At 36.6% G+C, this 22,956-nt stretch overlaps 1 pseudogene; it reads left to right on the forward strand.

Annotated features, from left to right (window-relative positions):
- The first annotated feature begins 3,402 nt into the window (after positions 1-3,402).
- Positions 3,403-22,956, forward strand: part of LOC127081373 (flavonoid 3'-monooxygenase-like) — a 32,813-nt pseudogene continuing 13,259 nt past the window's right edge.

The following is a 22,956-nucleotide window of genomic DNA, read 5'->3' on the forward strand; positions in this document are numbered from 1 at the left end:
AGACAGATCCTGTAACTAAGTTACTTGATTGTAAGAGTTATGTTCACATATGGGAAACCATTGATGATTATTCTCCCAGTCTAAATATCACAAGGGAATTAATGGAATATGTTAACTGCATCAATCTCTATGACCCAAAAAACCTTGATGATAGTACAACTTGTATAAATCATGAAAAATTCAAAAATCCAGAAGTTGGAGAAAGCTCAACTCGAGCCACACAGCAGAATCTGGATTCTCCAATGGAAACTAAATTCTCATAAGGACAAGTGGAAGAAGCTAATAGAAAATAAATAGATCACACTTACATGATGGATGACATCTGGCAACATGAGTCATCTCGTTTTGGAGATTACTTTTCTGATGAGAATTTATCCAATCAGAATATGTTCCCATCTCACGAACTCATTTTTAAAGACTAGTTGACAAGTGTCCCTTATATGTCATAAGCATGCTTATGAATAGTGTTTTCTCGTCTTTTTATGTAAAAGTAATTCCATTATGTATCCATAAGAGATAAGTGTGTCGGACTTTTGAAAAAGATATTTCTATAATATTAAAATGTCATGCTTGTAAATAGTGTTTTTTGTCCTTTATGTACCTCCTTGCCTATAAAAAGAGAGCTCTTGTAACATATTTTCATCAAGTAATCACAAATAAACCTCCTTGTGTGTTTAAGAGCAAATATGTTCTAAATATCTTTTCTTTCTCCCTAAAAGCTTTAGTTATTATATTCATATAATAATTCCCCCACATAGATGCAAGTATGTTCTACACTTACCTCAAATGAGGATCTTGTGTATCAAAAAATATCTGACATTCGATCCATACTACGATCCTCACTATTATGGAATATCAATTTTGACTGTTAGTCTATGTTATGTCTATGGTTGACGATACAGTTAAGGTTGATTTCATAATATGTGAGGTTCCCGATCAGTTTGGTATCAGAGCCTCATTAAGAAGAAGGGATGCATATGATATGAATATAATAAAGAGAGTGAGTAAGGGAAAAAACCACTTAAACATGAAAACACATGATTATAACATTATAATCATTCCCAAAGAATATATAAATTGACAACATGAATGAAAATTGTGTGTTGACTTTAAAGAATAAATTAAATTTACAAGAAGAAAATTTTGAAATTGTAAGGATTAAAAAAACTACATGACGAAAAATTGTAAGATTGAAAAATATATATAGTATAACCTAAATAAAATAATTAGAAAATGCTAATAAGGTGGGGGAGGCAGCACCTGCATCATCTCAAAAAAGATAATATTATAAAAAGAAATAGCGAAAAACATACATTCAAAAAAAAAAGTAACAAAGAAAAAGCAATAGGATAAACTATGAAAAAGTAAAAAAGTATATTGAAAATAGACTTAAGACATTTTTTAGTCTCTTAATTTAATTTATTATTTCGTTTTATTTCTTTAACTAAAAAATATTATATATTAGTCTTTTAAAAAAATATTTTATCATACAAAATAATCATTTCTGTTAAAAAAATTTAAAAGAAACATTAAAATTGCTATGATACAAGATACCACGTGAGCTTTTTTGTTTAAGCAGATTATTGTATAATTTTCAATCATGTGAAAATTAGAAGGAAACAACCAAACTTCACTATGACTGTAACATACAATTTTGGAATGTAACCAAAGGATGACAGTCACAATTTGAGAAGATCTTGACTCAACATAAGCATTCCATTCAAGCTCTTAATAACTAAAATCAATTGCACAATCTCAAGTAAGTGGTGCAGCGTCACAAGCTTTTTTATTCTTTCTCTTTTGAGATTTTTTTTTTATGTATAATTTTAAATTTAAGTTCTAAATTGTCATGCATCCTCACACAAGAAAGCAGCATCCATGTTTTAATTTAAGTTCTAATTTTTGCTCGAATTGTTTTTTTAATAGTTCTGCAATCTTATTTCACTTTCTTTTATTATAGAATTGATTATGAAGAGTTATTTTTTTTTTACACATTATTAACGATTTATCGGAGGGGGTGTTTAACCTCTGAAAATAAAATCCCGAAATTTATATTAGAATTTTAATACATATGTTGAGTTAGATTTGTCCAGTGAGCCTTGCTGTAAAGTCACGTCAGTAAATTTAATGATTTTTTATAAAATTTGATAGAAATGACCAAATCGACTAACAGACGTATTTTTAAGGGACTAAAATGTAACACTTTTTTTTTAAGGGACTGAAGCGAAATATTAAATTAAGTTAAGGAATTTGATGACTAATTATGCTTTAAAGATAACAAGAGAAGTAAATCGATAGATACTAAAGAAAGGAGGATTAAAAGTTGGATAAGTTGAAAGAAAAAAATATTATCTATTAGAGTTTGACATAATTCATCTTTATAAAATCGGCTTGTAAGATGAGGGGTATCACTCTATATAAACTCTTTCAATGCTCTGATACCATATTAAAATTTGATTTAACTCATCCTTATAAATCGGTTTGTAATATGAGAGATGTCACTCTATATAAACTTTTTCAATGTTCTATCTCCGATCATTGTGGGACTTAGGATCTTCTTAATACTACCAAATTATTCTAAAACAATACGATTGTGTTGTATATATGAAAAAAGATGAAGAATCTCAAATGACAAAACCAGGAGGTAGCATGACGGCTAATGGACTAGCTTATAGTGTTAGTCGATTAGACATTGTTATTTTAGAAATGAGACCGTTTAATCAATTAACAAGGTTCTTAATTGATTACGGAGCGATTACGCTTTATAATTGATTAGACACGTTTATATCGAAGATCACACACACTAAAAACGAATGAACCGTGTTTAAACACGCTTCTCGTCAGATTAAACGTCTCTACAACATTTTACAACCTGGGTTGCACTTATAAGACATCTTTAAACATTTATTCTTAAGAAAATCATTAAAAAAATCACTCTTTCCGTCTCATAAAAAAATGTCTTATTTCAATGATGTATGGTTCTTAAGAAAATAATTAGATATTTTATTTTGAATGATAAAATTAATATTATTTATTAGAATACCCTTATTAGTTATAATTAATAGAGTACTTGAATAAAGTGAAAGTTAATAAATAGGGGTATAGTAGTGAAAAAATAATACTTCATTGGTTTCGGAATGAGGGATTCAGATGACCGTTTCACAATGATTAAGGAAAATGAATAAAAATAATAATGAATGATATTTTTACTAAAATACTCATAATCAAATATTGAGAATAATAAAAGTAATATTAATTAAAATAAAAAAATAAAAAATGTGCATTGAAAATTAAAATATATGATTTTATTTTAAAATACTTTTTATTTTAAATAAATCAATCATTGTGATACGGAAACAATAATATTACAGTATATTAGTACTATAAAGAATAATTATTTAAATCACCTCCGATCATCTCTTCTCTAATAAATCCTTAGATGAATTCAAACACTTTGCGTCAAGTAAGTTAACATCTTTTCATCAGTTTAGTAGTTAAATTTCTTTAAAACAATTATATCAAAACAAAAGTTTTTGAAGACAATCTATATATAATATGACATTCTTGAAAAAGAAATGTGTCTCTGTTAATAAGTTAATGTGCTTATCTAAAAACACATATAACATTTAATTCATTCATCTTTTTCAAATTATTACATGTGTCTTCATCAATGTTTACGATAACTTATAAATAGCCATACAAAATATATCCATATAATTTAATGGATGATATGAATTTTTTATCGATAAAAAAAAGTGTATTAAGAATATGTTGTAGTTGTATATTCTTCGTGTAGTTATCAATACTACCTATAACGTACCGCTTTTTCAAAAGATGTGATTTCCATGCTTACCTAACTTCATTTCAATATTAAAAAAAAAGAAAAACTCGCATTTCAATTGATGTATCAAATCATCTTAATACACTTTCTTTCTTCTTCTTTTTTTAGTGTTGGTTTTTGACTTTTTATATATATATATATATATATATATATATATATATATAAATTATGAAAGTTAATCAATATTGTTATTTTTTTTCAATCATAATACTCTTTTTACCTATAATATTCATAATTATTTATTATATTTTTATAATTATTTAAAGATAATTTTGATAAAAGAATAATTAATATTACCTTAAATTTTATAAATTATTATAAAAAAATAAAAAAAATAAAAAAATATAACATTTGAAAAGGAACAGAAATTTATTTATTACCTTTTCTGTTGCACCAATGAAAAAAATGAGAGTTTTCTTTTTTCTCCTAGTGTTTTTTAAAAAATCATAAAAGTATATTTCAAGCAATGTTTTGAAAATCAGAGATGGCTAAATGAATAAGTCAAATAAAATTTTCATATTTTTTATCTTTTTATTTTATTTTAGATTTTTGGAAAATTATGTATAGAATCATAATTTTTGTCAAAATTTATGGTTTTATATTATATTAAAAAAATAGTATAAACCATAAGTTTTGGAAAAAAATTTATTGTTTTATCACATTTTTAAAAAATGGGTATAAATTCATAAGTTTTAAAAAAAATTGTGATTTTATACCAAATATTTTAAAATCTGAACAGTGCTGAATTTATCAAAAATGAGTAGTGTTAATTTTGTATTTTTTTTTTCTAAAGAAAATGGATGGTGCACCGACGATGTAAATTATTTTTACACTATAAACCAATGACAACCATGTATCCAATCAAGTTAGCATGTAAATTTTAAATTATTTATATAATTTGAAATTTTAAAGTATTTAGACTTGATGTATGTGTAATATTTTTTTATACTGACAGAGCACTACTATTAAACTTTTTTTTAATAATTGCAAAAAAATAAAAAATAATCTACCAAATTTTTCGGAAAAATGCAGCTCACCCCTAGATCACATAGCAAATTTTCAAAAAAATCAATGACAACCTAAAATACATATAAAAAATATCAAAAAATATGATAGTATGAATCAATGTTTTAAAAATTGGACCGAATTGGTCGGTTCAACTGTTGGATCGAGAAGCGAAGATGAATCTGTTAGTGGGTCAAAACCGGAATGAAATGTTCAAAATCTTTCGGTCCAAAGAACCGGAGTCGATTTTTTAAAACCGCCTGATTTAAAAAAAATGCATTGAATTAACCATTTTTTAAAATTTTATATGTCGATATCAAAACTTAATATATATTCGCCGATCACAAAAAAGAATTTCATGTTTTTTTTTACAACCATACAAATTTCTAAATTTTGTCACTCCGTTATAGTTTTTCTTTCAACCATACTTCACCATCATCATGCCGTCTTTTTTAAACATAATCACGATATTCAACTCAATATTGATTGTCGCTCAAGTCAATATTGTTTGTTGTTGTCAATTAAGATTTGTTTGTTTTAGTATATTGTATTATTTATATTTGGTATTCTATCTTATTTAATTTATGTATTCTTAATTATTTGAACTTTATTTTTGTTATTATATTGTATTATTTTAATTTTTATTTGAATTAGTTTAACCTATTTTATTATAATTCTGTAATTTGGTCAAATTATTCTTTAATGAAGGTTGAAATAAAATATAGAAGAACTATGTTATGTTATTATATGTATTATTAATATTCTTGTATTAACTTTATAATAGATTTTTGAAATATTTATTTTATTAAGTTGTGAACTGTGTGATTATGAGTGATATATTTATGAAATTTAGTTTTATATTATTAGTTTATTTAATAAATGATTCGATCATATATTTAACCGGTTGAGCCAATTAAATTTTAAACTGTAAATTTCACCGATTCTATTTTCGGTCAGATTTTTAAAACATTGGTATGAACTTTATAGTTTTTAAATAATAGCTAAAAAATAGTATTTCAAAAAATCTGATACACCCCTACATTTCATATCGATATAGTATAAAATAAGATTTTCCCAAAATTTTACCTTTACATATTTGAAAAATCTAGTATAAAAATCATAGATTTAATCAAAAACTTGTGGTTTTATATTGATTTTTTAAAATAATTGATATAAAATATATAAATTTCTAAAAAATTATAAATAAAGAAAACTTAAAGAGGAAAATGAATATTTGGATAAACTAAACTCTTTCTGTTTTACCTTCGATATTCTAGTCTAATTATATTGTAATTTAGGCTCAATATATTGGCATGTAAATGTAAGATTTTAAGTGAATTAATTGAGGGGCAACAATGGGAAATCTAGTTGGCCATTTTTTACAAATGATATTAATTATCTCAATCTTAATCAATTGCAATTTCAGGAAGAAGTAGCAAGATTGACACAAAATTTGGCAAGTAATTCGGGCTCTAAAGCTGTGAACTTGGGACAACTATTGAATGTATGTACAACCACTTGCTAAAGTTGTGTTAGAAAGAAGAGTGTTCAATGATGGCAATGGTGGTTTTGACCCTAAAGCTGATGAGTTTAAGGATATGGTTGATGAGTTGATGGTTTTAGGTGGAGTTTTCAACATTGGTGATTTTTTCCTTCACTGGAATGGTTTGATCTTCAAGGAGTTCAAGCTAAAATGAAAAATTTGCACAAAAAGTTTGATGCGTTTTTGACAAATATTATTGAGGAACATGAGACTTCTGGTTATTCTAAGAGTGAGAAACATAAGGATTTATTGAGTACTTTGTTGTCACTTAGAGAGGAAACTGATGAGGATGGAAATAAGCTCAATGATGTTAAGATCAAATGACTACTTCTGGTATGTTATATTGCTCAAATTAGTAATATCGGCTCTTGTCAAACCTAAGAATATTGACTTTTTTTCGTAGTTAAGATTTAATTATATTATGAGTTTGTTAGTCATATAAAAATGTTTAATATTTTTTAATTAGAACATTTTAGATGAATGAGTAACATAAGACTTTGTTTGATTTTTCATTCATAACATGTTTGTAGCTGGGACAGAGACAACATCAATCACCATAGAATGGGTCATTACAGAAATCCTTAGAAATCCGAAAATCCTAACCAAAATTCAACAAGAATTGGACAACATTGTAGGTCGAGACAGGAACGTGAAAGAAGAAGACATATCAAACCTACCTTACCTACAAGCCATTATAAAAAAAAAACCTTTCGTTTACACCCACCAACACCTCTTTCACTTCCGAGAATTGCTTCTGAAAGTTGTAAGATTTTTTGATACCACATTCCAAAAAAGGGTTCAACTCTTTTAGTTAACATATGGGTCATAGCTCGTGACTGTTGAGTGTATTTTGAGTGTCGGGTTTTTGTTATCGTCTCCATAGGGATTGTGAGATATCGCTGCCGTTCGACAGTTGTTTTAATTCTTAACTCGTAGTAACAAGGGGGGTTTTGGTTTTAGTCACGGTAGCTTGCATAAAAGTGTTAGAAAATACGGTAAAAATTTTAGTTTTTCTATTTGAGAAAGATTGTCAAAGTTAAGGTTCGACGATCACTTTGCATGTATATGTTCGATCAACAAACTCATAAACTCCTTTAGATGATAAATTATTTCACAAAGTCCTCCCAATGTGTTTATCTCTAACACACATTGTGGGTTTTCCCATTTTGATCCATTGTTTATCTCTAACACAATCTATCAAAATGACAACTTTTTGGTTCAACTTTATCGTGAACAAAATCATTCATTAGTATCTCTAGCTAACAAACAAGATTGGATGAAAACCTAGGTAAAGAGTTGGTAAACATCTCTCGATCATAAACCAACACAAAGAGTTATCAATAAAACAAAGTTTTCACCATATATTCATCATTAAAGAGTTTAGAAATGAAGATCATCTCATATACACACAAAGCTTATGATCATCTACATCTAACCTTGACAAAATGAAGGACTTAGCTACTTATTTTCATGGTAGCTTGTACAACAAGTTTCGGTTGAAGGTTGATCAACATCCAAGTTGAAGAATCAAGATTGGATGGGAATCCACCTTCTTTTTGTAGAATATTGTTAAGAGATGAAGAAAAATGAAGAAAAAGTGTTTCTAGGTTACAAAAAGTGATCCCAAGACAATCTGAAAAATATCTAAGTTTCCAAAAAGTACATCTCTAAAAAGTAGCCCTTGCTACTTATAGTATTGTTGTCTGAGTTGTCATGCTCGCTAGGCGAGCAGAATGGTTCGCCTAGCGAGCCCCAAAATAGGCCACCAGAAGTGCCTGGGCCCAGAAAATATCTAAGTCTAGATTTCACATGTTTGTTAGGCGAAGAAACCTTCGCTAGGCGAAGCCCACGCTTCCACCTTCGCTCCAGCGAGTTTAGATGGTTTTGCTACTGGAATTGTTCGCTGGGAGCTCGCTAGTGGCTCGCCTAGCGAGCAAGTGCTGGCTGTGCTTTTGCCCAAGTCTGGGAGTGTTCGCTACCTCCTTCGGTGGGTGCTCACCTAGCGAGTTTGCTGACTTTGCTGCTGTAAATTTCTGGGGATGTTCGCTGGAAGCTCGTTGGGTGCTCGCCTAGCGAGCACTTCGCCACAGCACTCGCCTAGCGAGCATGCTGATGAATGCTTCCTTTTCTTGGTCCCTTTGCCAACTTTCTTGTGCCTTCATTTTCTATTATTTCATGCCTAATTCCTGCACAATAACGCACAAATTAAAGGTACCAAGATCGTTTATCATTGTATTGCAATTCATCTAAAGCAAAGGCGATTTCGAACACTTTAGCAACAAAAAGGAGTGAAAGATGCCCATATTTGATAGCTCAAATAAGCACTTTTGGGCATCTAACAACTCTCCCCAACTAGATTCTTGCTTGTCCTCAAGCAAAGTATGCCTCTTGAAGGACAAGAGGATTTGCTTAAAGAAAAAGGTTTCTCCGATGTCGGATAAAACGGCTCAAACACAAGAAAATCAACCAGGCACAAGTTCCCAATGGTTAGAATAACATAATACACAAGAACTAAAACTTAATAGCAATGCGAAATATGTATCTATCCACAACAATATTATCTTGAATGAATCACCCTATCTCTCCTCTTCGAATAAGGATTGAAGAAATTACGCGTTTGCAACCGCGAGAATAATCTCACTCTCCAACAAACAATGAAGAAATCAATTCAATTCATACAATGTCTAACAATTATAAATGAAAATGCGGAAGCACGAAGATCACTAAGGACTTTTCGGTTGAAGCTAGGTTAGGTTAACAAACAAGGGTCATTTCTAAGGCCATTGAAAACGAAATTGCCGATGCAAAAGAGACATTCACTGTACATTATTCACACATCTCAACTTCGTTCCCTTTGTTTCTCATTTGAAACCTTCACAACTCTTATTTCACAACTCAATTTTTGTTTTCCACTATTTTTCTTCCAAGCAAGCATTCATTTTCATTTTCTCTATTTTTTTTCTTTTCTTTTACATCATATTTACAAAACAAATGTTTCTCTTTTCTAATTTTTTATTTTTTCAATGCTTGCTCGGTTTTTCAAGAGTTGTGGCACTTACTGATTCTCTTTTTCGTTCTCCCCAACTTATTTCTTACTCACCCTAAGTGAATACTCTTGACTTTTTACGGCAAAAGAACAATTATCAAAATTTTCCGGGTTTCAAGAAAAAAAGTTTTTTGACATCTCGCTTTATTTCAAGCTGAGATTCAACTGTTTAAGCTCAAAGGGGTTAACGAATACTCTCTCTGCTCACTGGTAAGTTGTATTTGGAATTGGTTGTGCTCATAAGAAAACAAGCGCCTTGATCATTTCTAATTGCTTCCACAAATTCACAATAATAAAAGACAAAGCAAATCAACAAAGTTTATTAGAATCCAGCATTTAAATGTACAATGGAGGTTTCCTCACAATTTGTGGTTTTAAGTCCTAGATGAAACATTCATTCAATTATGTTGCAAAAAGAACAATATTCAACTACGAAAAGAGTAAAGTTCTTAATGCATTCTAAAATTCTAACCGGAGGTAACCATGTACCTTAGCATTATTCGCTTGTTATTTTTATCATTGCCATCCAAGCTCGGATGCACCTTCATTGGGTACTTCTTTTGAGGAGCAACCAATCTAGAAGGTTGGACACTCAACAGCCAAAAATTTATTAAAACAAAAGAAATTTAAACCAAACACAATACTTTAAAAACATAAACAATAACTATTACTTAAAAATTTTAAAAATGTGCGTGGGGGACAAAACACCCCAAAAGTACATAACCAAAACCAAAATACAACAAATCTGAAAATACAATAAAATAAAACAAACTTAGCCCTCAAAGGACTCAAAACCCTCATCACTACCAGCTTCAGAACCGGTAGCATCATCACTATCATCATCATCGTCATCACCATCCTCAGCACCACCAGTAGTATCAGCACCAGAAGCACCGACACCCGCCCCTTCTCCGAAAATAGGCCTGTCCATAGGCCTGCTTGCGTGTTGCAGAAACTGCTCACGCGTCATCATCGAGTGCTCAGCGGAGGGGTCACGCACCTGCAACTGTAACAGCTGCATAGAATCATGAATATCAAGCATGGCGCGCTGAGTTGCCGCCATCCAATCCACATTATAGTTGCAGACAGCCTGCTGGAAAGGATCGGATCCCTGAGCAAAAGTACCAGGACCATCAGAAGTCCTGGTAACATCAGCAGCTGAACTACTCCTTAAGTTCTTCGGTTTGCAGTACTTTGCCACATATCTGTCGTCGATAGCTGGCGGGATCCTCACTTGACTCCGGGAGGGTAGCTTCACCCTCGAATGTTGGCACAATGCCATGATGAGACACGGGAAAGCAAGGGGACAGTTAACTCGTGCCCCCGACTTTATCCCGCTCTCAATCACGGACTTCAACTCTAAAGCAATTATCCTCGCCACATCAATCTGGATATTTGTGAGAATGCAGTGAACCAAGTGTGCCACTGGGATCGGCACGGTTGAGGTGTGAGACTTGGGTTTTATATTAGTCAGAACCAACATAAGGATCAGCTGAGCCATGGGAATCATGTCTTCCCTATGGTATCTCATCGGAACCCCAGATGGGTTCAACTCAACTGATTTCCCTTCAAATAGCAGGGCAGTAGAAATTGAATCGGTATCTCTGTGTAGCCTCAAATCCCGATGGTAAGTGTCTCTTTCATTTGCCCCCAGATGAAGCGGTTAACCCAGAACACGATTGATTGTATCCCGATCGAAAGCAACTGTACGGCCGGACACTCTAGTCGTCCATGTGAATGGCTCGTCGTCGTTCGGTAGTGCGTTCGCGTAGAACTCACGCACTATTTCGATGTCATAATGCTCAAGGGGAGATATCAACCGGTCCCACTTCTTGCTATGAATCAACCCGGAAAATGTACGGTAGGTGCCTTCGGGGTTGATTATAAATCTCTTTTCTGGCAAAAAAATTCTCTTTTCTAAAGCCACATAGCAATCGGCCTGCTTTGCCCCGACAAATTTGTCGATGTCGAACTGTATGGGCACGGTATGGGAAGTGCTCCCGACCTTTCTCTTTTTCGAAATGCTGGACTTGGATGCCATCTGATTTGAGATCTGTTGAATTTGAAATACACAGGAGGTTAGGGTTTGCAAAGCAATGTTAGGGTTTGAGTGAGAATGAATGTTAGAGTGATTGTGAGTTCTGGAGTTCAGAGTTCGTGAGTGCAACACTTTAAAAATGGTTTTTGGGCCCAAAAGGGTGGCCTGCTGAAAATTAAATGGGTTCTGCCACGCAGCGCTCGCTACTGCTTCGCCTAGCGAGCAGCTAGCGAATCAGCTCGCTACTGCCTTCGCCTAGCGAGCAGCTAGCGAGCATGACAGCATTTTGATTTTTCAAAACAGCATTCCAAGCACATATCAGCAAGGTTTATCAATTGGAACCCCAATACCACACAACAGAAAGCTTTTAAATACTTACAATGTTGGGGTGCCTCCCAACAAGCGCTTGTTTAACGTCGGATAAGCTCGACGGTTCGATGCTCACAGAGGAGCATCCAAGGAAATAGCACAGCTCCCGCGATCCACATGACCGCCGAGATAAACCTTCAAACGTTGGCCATTTACCGTCCAACTCTCTTTCTTTTCCATGTCCTCAATGACAATAGCTCCATATTCCTTGACTTCTTTGACCCGAAATGGCCCGGACCATTTAGATTTCAATTTTCCGGGGAATAGCTTCAACCTGGAATTGAACAATAGGACCAACTGTCCGGGCACAAATTCCTTATTTCAAAGCTTTTTGTCATGATATTTTTTTATCTTTTCTTTATACAACCAACTCGAGTGATATGCGGCATTGTGCATCTCTTCCAACTCAAGCAGTTGCACTTTCCTTTTTTTTACCGGCCAAATCCTTATCAAAGTTTAATAATTTCAGGGCCCACAATGCTTTGTGCTCCAATTCAACCGACAAATGGCTAGTTTTACCAAACACCAATTGAAAAGGAGTTAGCCCAATTGGAGCTTTAAAAGCGGTACGGTATGCCCATAACGCTTCATCCAATTTTTGTGACCACTCTTTTTTCGAATTTGACACGGTTTTTTCAAGAATTCTCTTAATCTCACGATTAGAGACTTCGGCTTGACCATTAGCTTGTGGGTGATACGGAGTCGTCACTCTATGCGATACACCGTAATGTTTTAAAACGTTTTCTAACGGTGCATTACAAAAGTGTGACCCTCCGTCACTAATCAACACTCGGGGGGTTCCGAAACGGGAAAAGATGTTTTTCTTCAAAAAAATTATTACCGTTTTCGCATCCGCCCGAGGTGAGGCAATCGCCTCAACCCACTTAGAAACGTAATCAACAGCCACAAGCATATACTCGTTACCATAAGAGGGTGGGAATGGTCCTACAAAATCGATACCCCAACAATCAAATACTTCAACCTCTTGGATGTTTTGGAGAGGCATCTCGTCTCTCTTACCAATCCCACCGCTTCTTTGGCAACTATCACAACCTTGCGCATGGGCATGTGCGTCTTTGAAAATAGTAGGCCAATAAAATCCTGACTGAAGGACTTTAGTGGTCGTTCTTACCCCATTATAGTGTCCGCCGTAAGGCGAGTTGTGACAATGTCAAAGGATGCTCTGCGCTTCATCGCCGGTAACACACCTTCTCAAAAGGTTATCACCACCCAACTTAAACAAGTATGGGTCATCCCATACATAATACTTGGCATCCTAGAGAAAATTCCTTTTTTGGTTCGAAGTTAGGTCGGGAGGCACCAAACCACTAGCCTTGTGGTTCGCAAAGTCTGCAAACCACGGCCTAACTTGAATTTTGAAAAAAAAATCATCAGGAAACTCTTCCCGGATTTCCTTCTCAGAAGCGGTAACCTCCACATTAACTAAGCGAGATAAATGATCCGCCACCAAATTTTCCGATCCTTTCTTGTCTTTGATTTCAACATCAAATTCTTGCAACAAGAGGATCCAACGGATGAGCCTTTTCTTCGAGTCCGGTTTGGTGAGCAAATATTTAATCGCCTAGTGGTCGGTATACACTACGACTTTGGACCCTATAAGATAAGACCTAAACTTTTAAAGCGCATACACTATCGCAAGTAATTCTTTTTCAGTGGTTGCATAGTTAATTTGAGCCTCATTAAGAACTTTACTTGCGTAATGTATCGCATGAAAAATTTTCTCTTTTCTTTGGCCTAATACCGCTCCGATTGCATAGTCACTCGCATCACACATAAGCTCAAAATTTAGATTCCAATTTGGAGCGGCTATAATTGGAGCGGTAACCAATTTTTCCTTTAAAATCTCAAAAGCTTGCAAACATTCATCAGTTAAAAGAAATACTTGATCCTTAGCTAGCAAGTTACTCAAAGGCTTAGCTACCTTTGAGAATTCTTTGATAAAGCACCGATAGAAACCGACATGCCCCAAAAAGCTTCGGATTCCCTTCACATTCACCGGAGGAGGTAACTTTTCAATCACTTCAACTTTAGCACGATGAACTTCAAGCCCTCTTGAAGAGACTTTATGGCCAAGCACTATCCCCTCGGTCACCATGAAGTGGCACTTCTCCCAATTAAGCACAAGATTGGTCTTCACACATCTTTCAAGAACCGTTTCCAAGTTTGCCAAGCATAGACTAAAGGAACCACCAAATACTGAGAAGTCATCCATAAAGACTTCCATTGTCTTCTCGATAAGGTCGGCAAAAATAGCTTGCACACATCTTTGGAAAGTCGCTGGTGCATTGCACAACCCAAAGGGCATTTAACGGTATGCGAAAATTCCAAAGGGGCATGTGAAAGCCGTCTTTTCATGATCGGCCGGGTCAACCGCAATTTGGTTATACCCGGAATAGCCATCTAAGAAACAATAGTATTGTTGCCCCGAGAGTCTTTCTAACATTTGATCCATGAACGGGAGTGGAAAATGGTCTTTTTGAGTTGCGGTATTCAACCGCCTATAATCAATGCACATACGCCACCCCGTTGCAACTTTGGTCGGGATCAATTCATCCTTTTTATTTCGAATCACGGTAATGTCACCTTTCTTCGGAACCACATGCACAGGACTAACCCATGGGCTATCCGAAATCGGGTAGATCATTCCCGTATCCAACAACTTAACAACTTCCTTCCTAACAACTTCCTTCATAGTAGGATTTAAGCGGCGTTGCGGTTGAGCTACCGGCTTAAAGTCCTCTTCCATTAAGATCTTGTACATGCAATAGGAAGGACTAATTCCCTTGAGATCGGAAAGAGTCCAACCCATGGCTTCTTGATTCTTTTTCAACACATCGATCAAACGGGCTTCTTCATTCTTTGTCAAAAGATTGCTTATGATAACCGGCTTGGCTTCGGTATCGTCGAGGAATGCATACTTCAAAGTAGAAGGTAACATTTTCAATTCAATTGGCGATTTTTCTTCATTAACCTCCTTCTTCAAGTCTTCCTCCTCAACTTCCCACGGTTGTAGTTCGTTTAAACTATCAAGTTCCCTTAAGCATTCATCAAGAGCTTTCTCTTCTTCAACTGTGAAAACTTCAAAGGAGTCATCAAGAGCTAACTCCATAGGAGATATCTCATGAATATGCTTAGAAACTTCAAAGGTTGCCTATTCAATCGCATCAATACGAAAACTATCACGTCTATCATTTGAATGCTTCATGGCTTCGAATAGATCAAATGTAACTTCTTCATTTTAGACCCTTACCTTCATCAAACCGTCGTCAACGTCAATCATCATGCGTGCGGTTTTCATGAACAGTCGGCCAAGAATGAGCGGAGCATCATCATCCTCTTCCATATCAATCACAATGAAATCGACCGGGAAAAAGAATTTGTCGACTTTAACCAAAACATCTTGGGTTACGCCATGAGGATGGGTAGTTGTTGATTGTGTTTTTAAGTGTCGGGTTTTTGTTATCGTCTCCACAAGGATTGTGAGATATCGCCGCCGTTCGACAGTTGTTTCAATTCTTAACTCGTAGTAACAAGGGGGTTTTGGTTTTAGTCACGGTATCTTGCATAAAAGTGTGAGAAAATGCGGTAAAAGATTTGGTTTTAATATTTGAGAAATATTGCCAAAGTTAGGGTTCGACGATCACTTTGCATGTATATGTTCGATCAACAAAACTTATAAACTCCTTTAGATGATAAACTATTTCACAAAGTCTTCCCAATGTGTTTATCTCTAACGCACATTGTGAGTTTTCCCATTTTGATCCATTGTTTATCTCTAACACAATATATCAAAATGACAACTTTTTGGTTCAACCTTATGGTGAACAAAATCATTCATTACTATCTCTAGCTAACAAACAAGATTGGATGAAAACCTAGGTAAAGAGTTGGTAAACATCTCTCGATCATAAACCAACACAAAGAGTTTTCAATAAAATAAAGTTTTCACCATATATTCATCATTAAAGAGTTTACAAATGAAGATCATCTCATATACACACAAAGATTATGACCATCTACATCTAACCTTGACAAAATGAAGAACTTAGCTACTCATTTTCATGGTAGCTTGGTCAACAAGTTTCGGAAGAAGGTTGATCAACATCCGAGTCGAATAATCGAGATTGGATAGAATCCACCTTCTTTTTGTGAAAAATTGTTAAGAGATGAAGAGAAATGATTTCTAGGTCACAAAGTATATCTAGAGCAATGCTGGAAAAAGTATCTAAAAAGTACAAAAGTATGGAAGTGTAAGGTATGGCTCCAAAAAGTAGCCCCTGGTACTTATAGGGCTGCTACTGAGCTGTCATGCTCGCTAGGCGAGCAGAATGGCTCGCCTAGCGAGCCCCAAAATGAGGCACCTTAGGCACCTGCGCCCAAAGAAATATCCTTTGCCATATTTGCATGTTCGCTAGGCGAACAAAACCTTCGCTAGGCGAAGCCCACGCTTCAACCTTCGCTCCAGTGATATTAAGAGGTTTTGCTACTGGAATTACTCGTTAGGAGCTTGCTAATGGCTCGCCTAGCGAGTGAGTGCTGGCTGCGCTTTTGACCAAGTCTGGACGTGTTCGCTATTACCTTCGCTGGCTGCTCGCCTAGCGAGTTTGTTGATGTTTGCTACTGTAAAATACTGGAGCTGTTCGCTGGGTGCTCGCCTAGCGAGCTTTTCGCCACAGCCCTCGCCTAGCGAGCAAGCTGATGAATGCATCCGTTTTTTGGTCCCTTTGCCAACTTTCTTGTGCCTTCATTTTCTATTATTTCATGCCTAATTCCTGCACAATAACACACAAATCAAAGGTACCAAGATCGTTTATCATTGTATTACAATTCATCTAAAACAAAGGTGGTTTCGAACACTTTAGCAAGGAAATGGAGTGAAAGATGCCCATATTTGATAGCTCAAATAAGCACTTTTGGGTATCTAACAACTCTCCCCAACTAGATTCTTGCTTGTCCTCAAGCAAAGTATGCCTCATGAAGGACAAGAGGATTTGCTTTAAGAAAAAGGTTTCTCCGAAGTCGGATAAAACGGCTCAAACACAAGCGAATCAGCAAATACAAATTTCCAACGGTTAGAATAACATAATACACAAGAACTAAAACTTAATAGCAATGCGAAATATGTATCTATCCACAACAATATTATCTTGAATGAATCACCCTATCTCTCCTCTTCGAATAAGGATTGAAGAAATTACGCGTTTGCAACCGCGAGAATAATCTCACTCTCCAACAAACAATGAAGAAATCAATTCAATTCATACAATGTCTAACAATTATAAATGGTAATGTGGAAGCACGAAGATCACTAAGGACTTTTCGGTTGAAGCTAGGTTAGGTTAACAAACAAGGGTCATTTCTAAGGCCATTGAAAACGAAATTGCCGATGCAAAAGAGACATTCACTGTACATTATTCACACATCTCAACTTCGTTCCATTTGTTTCTCATTTGAAACCTTCACAACTCTTATTTCACAACTCAATTTTTGTTTTTCACTATTTTTCTTCCAAGCAAGCATTCATTTTCATTTTCTCTATTTTTTCTTTTCTTTCACATCATATTTACAAAACAGATGTTTCTCTTTTCTATATTTTTTTTTTTTATGCTTGCTCGGTTTTTTAAGAGTTGTGGCACTTACCGATTCTCATTTTCGTTCTCCCCAACTTATTTCTTACTCACCCTAAGTGAATGCTCTTGACTTTTTACGGCAAAAGAACAATTATCAAAATTTTCCGGATTTCAAGAAAAAAAAAGATTTTTGAAATCTCGCTTTATTTCAAGCTGAGATTCAACTGTTTAAGCTCAAAGGGGTTAACGAATACTCTATCTGCTCACAGGTAAGTTGTATTTGGAACGTGTTGTGCTCGATAGAAAACAAGTGCCTTGATCATTTCTAATTGCTTCCACATATTCACAATAATAAAAGACAAAGCATGAATCAAATGAATCAACAAAGCTTATTAGAATCCAGCATTTAAGTGTACAATGGAGGTTTCCTCACAATTTGTGGTTTTAAGTCCTAGATGAAACATTCATTCAATTATGTTTCAAAAAGACAATATTCAATTACAAAAAAGAGTAAAGTTCTTAATGCATTCTAAAATTCTAGTCGGAGGTAACCATGTACCTTAGCATTATTCACTTGTTTATTTTTATCATTGCCATCCAAGCTCGGATGCACCTTCATTGCATACTTCTTTGAGGAGCAACCAATCTAGAAGGTTTGACACTCAACCAACCAAAAAATTATTAAAACAAAAGAAATTTAAAACATAAATAATAACATTACTTCAAAATTTAAAATTGTGCATGGGGGACAAAACACCCCAAAAGTACATAACCAAAATAAAAATACAACAAATCTGAAAATACAATAAAAATAAAACATAATATGAAAAGTAAAACAAACTTAGCCCTCCAAGGACTCATAACCCTCATCACTACCAGCTTCAGAACCGGTAGCATCATCATCATCATCATCATCTTCAGCAGCACCAGAAGAAGCACCAGCACCCGCCCCTTCTCCAAACACAGGCCTGTCCACAGGCCAGCTAGCGTGCTGCAGAAACTGCTCACGAGTCATCATAGAATGCTCACCGGAGGGGTCACGCATCTGCAACTGTAACAGCTGCATAGAATCGTGCATATCGAGCATGGCGCGCTGAGTTGCCGCCTTCCAATCCCAGTTATAGTTGCAGACAGTCTGCTGGAAAGGATCGGATCCTAGAGTAAAAGTACCAGGACCATCAGAAGCCCCAGTAACCTCAGCAGTTGAACTACTTCTTAAATTCTTCGGTTTGCAGTACTTGGCCACGTATCTGTCATCAATGGCCGGCGGGATCCTTACTTGACCCTTGGAGGGTAGCCTCACCCTCGCTTGTTGGCACAAAGCCATGATTAGACACGGGAAAGCAAGGGGACAATTCACTCGTGCCCCCGACTTTAGCCCGCTTTCAATCACGGACTTCAACTCCAAAGCAATAATCCTCGCCACATCAATCTGGATATTCGTGAGGATGTAGTGAACCAAGTGTGCCACTGGGATCGGCACGGTAGAAGTGTGAGACTTGGGTTTTGTGTTTGTAAGAACCAACAAAAGGATCAGTTGAGCCAAGGGAATCATGTCCTCCCTATGGTATCTCATCGGAACCCCAGATGGGTTCAGCTCAACTGATTTCCCTTCCAAAAGCAGGGCAGCAGAAATTGAATTGGTATCCCGGTGAAGCCTTAAATCTCTATGGTAAGTGTCTCTCTCATTGGCTCCCAGGTGGAGCGGTTCACCCAGGACACGGTTAATTGCATCCCGATCGAATGCAACAGGACGGTCGGACACTCTAGACGTCCATGTAAATGGCTCGTCGTCGTTCGGCAGTGCGTTCGCGTAGAACTCACGCACTGTTGCGATGTCATAATGCTCCAGGGGAGATATCAACCGGTCCCACTTTTTGCTGTGAATCAACCCGGCGAATGTACCGTAGGTGCCTTCAGGGTTGATTAAAAATCTCTTTTCCGGCAAAATCTTTCGCTTTTCCAAAGCAACATATCTAGCTGCTTGCTTTGGCCCGACAAATTTGTCGGTGTTGAATTGTATGGGCACGGGACGGGAAGTGTTCCCGCCCTTTCTCTTTTTCGAAGCGCCGGACCTGGATTCCATCTGCAAAGACATAGAGAGGAAACAACACAAACACAAAACAGATTAAAAAGCAAAACAGAATTCCAACTACTGTCATGGTCGCTGCTGCTTCGCCTAGCGAGAACCTAGCGAAGCTTCGCTACAGGTTCGCCTAGCGAAGTGGCAGCGAATGCTCGCCACTGATTCGCCTAGCGAGTTGCTAGCGAATCTTACAGGTTTTTGGGTTCTGCAATGTTTACACTGAAATTTCAGAAAAACCCAAGGTTTCATGGTATCTATTTCAGAACAAAATGATTTATCATGAAAGGCATCGTTCTAAGGTACATGCAATGCAAATCTACACCCACATGCAAAACCTAATGCACTCATTCCCCCAAATTCACCCTAAATGACATATACTTCAGAAATTTACAATGTGAAAGCATAAAGTAATGAGAAGGAGCAAACCTGGTTTGAGATCTGTAGAAGTTAGAATGCACAATGATGGTTGCAATGTAAAAGGTGGGGTTGTGAGTGAGATGCAAAGTGAGAGAGTGTGTGTGAGTTCTCGAGTTCAGAGTTATAACATTAAAAAGAAAAAAGGTACTTGGGCCCAAAAGAGTGGCTTGCTGAGAATTAAATGAGTTCTGCCACGCAGAGCTCGCTGCTGCTTCGCCTAGCGAGCAGCTAGCGAATCCGCTCGCTACTGCTTCGCCTAGCGAGCATCTAGCGAGCATGACAGCATTTGCTTTTTCAAAATAGCATTCCTGGTACATTCAGCAAGGTTTATCAATTGGAATCCCAATACGACACCACAGAAAAACTGTAAATACTTACAATGTTGGGGTGCCTCCCAACAAGCGCTTGTTTAACGTCGGATAAGCTCGACGGTTCGATGCTCACAGAGGAGCATCCAAAGAAATAGCACAGATCTCGCGATCCACATGACCGCCGAGATAAACCTTCAAACGTTGGCCATTAACGGTCCAACTCTCCTTCTTTTCCATGTCCTCAATGACAATAGCTTCGTACTCCTTAACTTCTTTGACCCAAAATGGCCCAGACCATTTTGATTTCAACTTTCCGGGGAATAACTTCAACCTGGAATTGAACAATAGGACTAACTGTCCGGGCACAAATTCTTTCTTTCGAAGCTTTTTGTCATGATATTTTTTTACCTTCTCTTTGTACAACCAACTTGAGTGATATGCGGCATTGCGCATCTCTTCCAACTCGAGCAGTTGCACCTTCCTTTTCTCACTGGCCAAATCCTTTTCAAAATTTAAAAATTTCAGAGCCCACAAGGCTTTGTGCTCCAATTCGACCGGCAAATGGCAAGTTTTACCAAACACCAATTGAAAAGGAGTGAGCCCAATTGGAGCTTTAAAGGCGGTACGGTATGCCCATAACGCTTCATCCAATTTTTGTGACCACTCTTTTTTCGAATTTGACACAGTTTTTTCGAGAATTCTCTTAATCTCACGATTAGATACCTCGGCTTGACCATTAGCCTGTGGGTGATACGGAGTTGCCACTCTGTGTGATACACCGTAATATTTGAAAATGCTTTCCAACGGTGCATTACAAAAGTGTGACCCTCCGTCACTTATCAACACTCGGGGGGTTCCGAAACGGGAAAATATGTTTTTCTTCAAAACATTTATTACCGTTTTCGCATCCGCCCGAGGTGAGGCAATCGCCTCAACCCACTTAGAAACGTAATCAACTGTGACAAGCATATACTCGTTACCATAAGAGGGTGGGAATGGTCCTACAAAATCGATGCCCCAACAATCAAATACTTCGACCTCTTGGATGTTTTGGAGAGGCATCTCGTCTCTCTTACCAATCCCACCGCTTCTCTGGCAACTATCACAACTTTGCGCATGGGTATGTGCGTCTTTGAAAATAGTGGGCCAATAAAATCCTGACTGAAGGATTTTAGTGGCCGTTCTCACCCCATTATAGTGTCCGCCGTAAGGCGAGTTGTGACAATGCCAAAGGATGCTCTGCGCTTCATCGCCAGTAACGCATCTCCTTAAAAGGTTATCACTACCCAACTTAAACAAGTACGGGTCATCCCATACGTAATACTTGGCATCCGAAAGAAACTTCCTTTTTTGGTTCGAAGTTAGGTCGGGAGGCACAAAACCACTAGCCTTGTGGTTCGCAAAGTCTGCAAACCACGGCCTAACTTGAATTTTGAAAAGTTTTTCATCAGGAAACTCTTCCCGGATTTCCTTCTCTGAAGCGGTAACCTCCACATTAACTAAGCGAGATAAATGATCCGCCACCAAATTTTCCGATCCTTTCTTGTCTTTGATTTCAACATCAAATTCTTGCAACAAGAGGATCCAACGGATGAGCCTTTGCTTCGAATCCGGTTTGGTGAGCAAATATTTAATCGTCGAGTGGTCGGTATACACTACGACTTTAGACCCTATAAGACAAGACCTAAACTTTTCAAGCGCATACAATATCGCAAGTAATTATTTTTCCGTGGTGGCATAGTTAATTTGAGCCTCATTAAGAACTTTACTTGCGTAATGTATCGCATGAAAATTTTTCTCTTTTCTTTGGCCTAATACCGCTCCGATTGCATAGTCGCTCGCATCACACATTAGCTCAAAATTTAAATTCCAATTTGGAGCGACTATAATTGGAGCGGTAACCAATTTTTCTTTCAAAGTCTCAAAAGCTTGCAAACATTCATCGGTTAAGAAAAATACCTGGTCCTTAGCTAGCAAATTACTCAAAGGCTTAGCTACCTTTGAGAAGTCTTTGATAAAGCGCCGATAGAACCCGGCGTGCCCCAAAAAGCTTCGGATTCCCTTCACATTCACCGGAGGAGGTAAATTTTCAATCACTTCAACCTTAGCACGATCAACTTCAAGCCCTCTTGAAGAGAATTTATGGCCAAGCACTATCCCCTCGGTCACCATGAAGTGGCACTTCTCCCAATTAAGCACAAGATTGGTCTTCACACATCTTTCAAGCACCGTTTTCAAGTTTGCCAAGCATAAACTAAAGGAACCACCAAATACCGAGAAGTCATCCATGAAGACTTCCATTGTTTTCTCAATAATGTCGGCAAAAATGGCTTGCACACATCTTTGGAAAGTCGTCGGTGCATTGCACAACCCAAAGGGCATTTTTCGGTATGCGAAAATTCCAAACGGACATGTGAAAGCCGTCTTTTCATGATGGGTCGGGTCAACCGCAATTTGGTTATACCCGGAATAGCCATCCAAGAAACAATAGTATTGTTGCCCCGAGAGTCTTTCGAGCATTTGATCCATGAACGGGAGTGGAAAATGATCTTTTCGAGTTGCGGTATTCAACCGCCTATAATCAATACACATTCGCCACCCCGTTGCAACTTTAGTAGGGATCAACTCATCCTTGTCATTTCGGATCACGGTAATTCCACCTTTCTTCGGAACCACATGCACAGGACTAACCCATGGACTATCCGAAAT

The sequence above is a fragment of the Lathyrus oleraceus genome, chromosome 5, assembly GCF_024323335.1.
Source record: "Lathyrus oleraceus cultivar Zhongwan6 chromosome 5, CAAS_Psat_ZW6_1.0, whole genome shotgun sequence".
Lineage (NCBI taxonomy): Eukaryota > Viridiplantae > Streptophyta > Magnoliopsida > Fabales > Fabaceae > Lathyrus > Lathyrus oleraceus.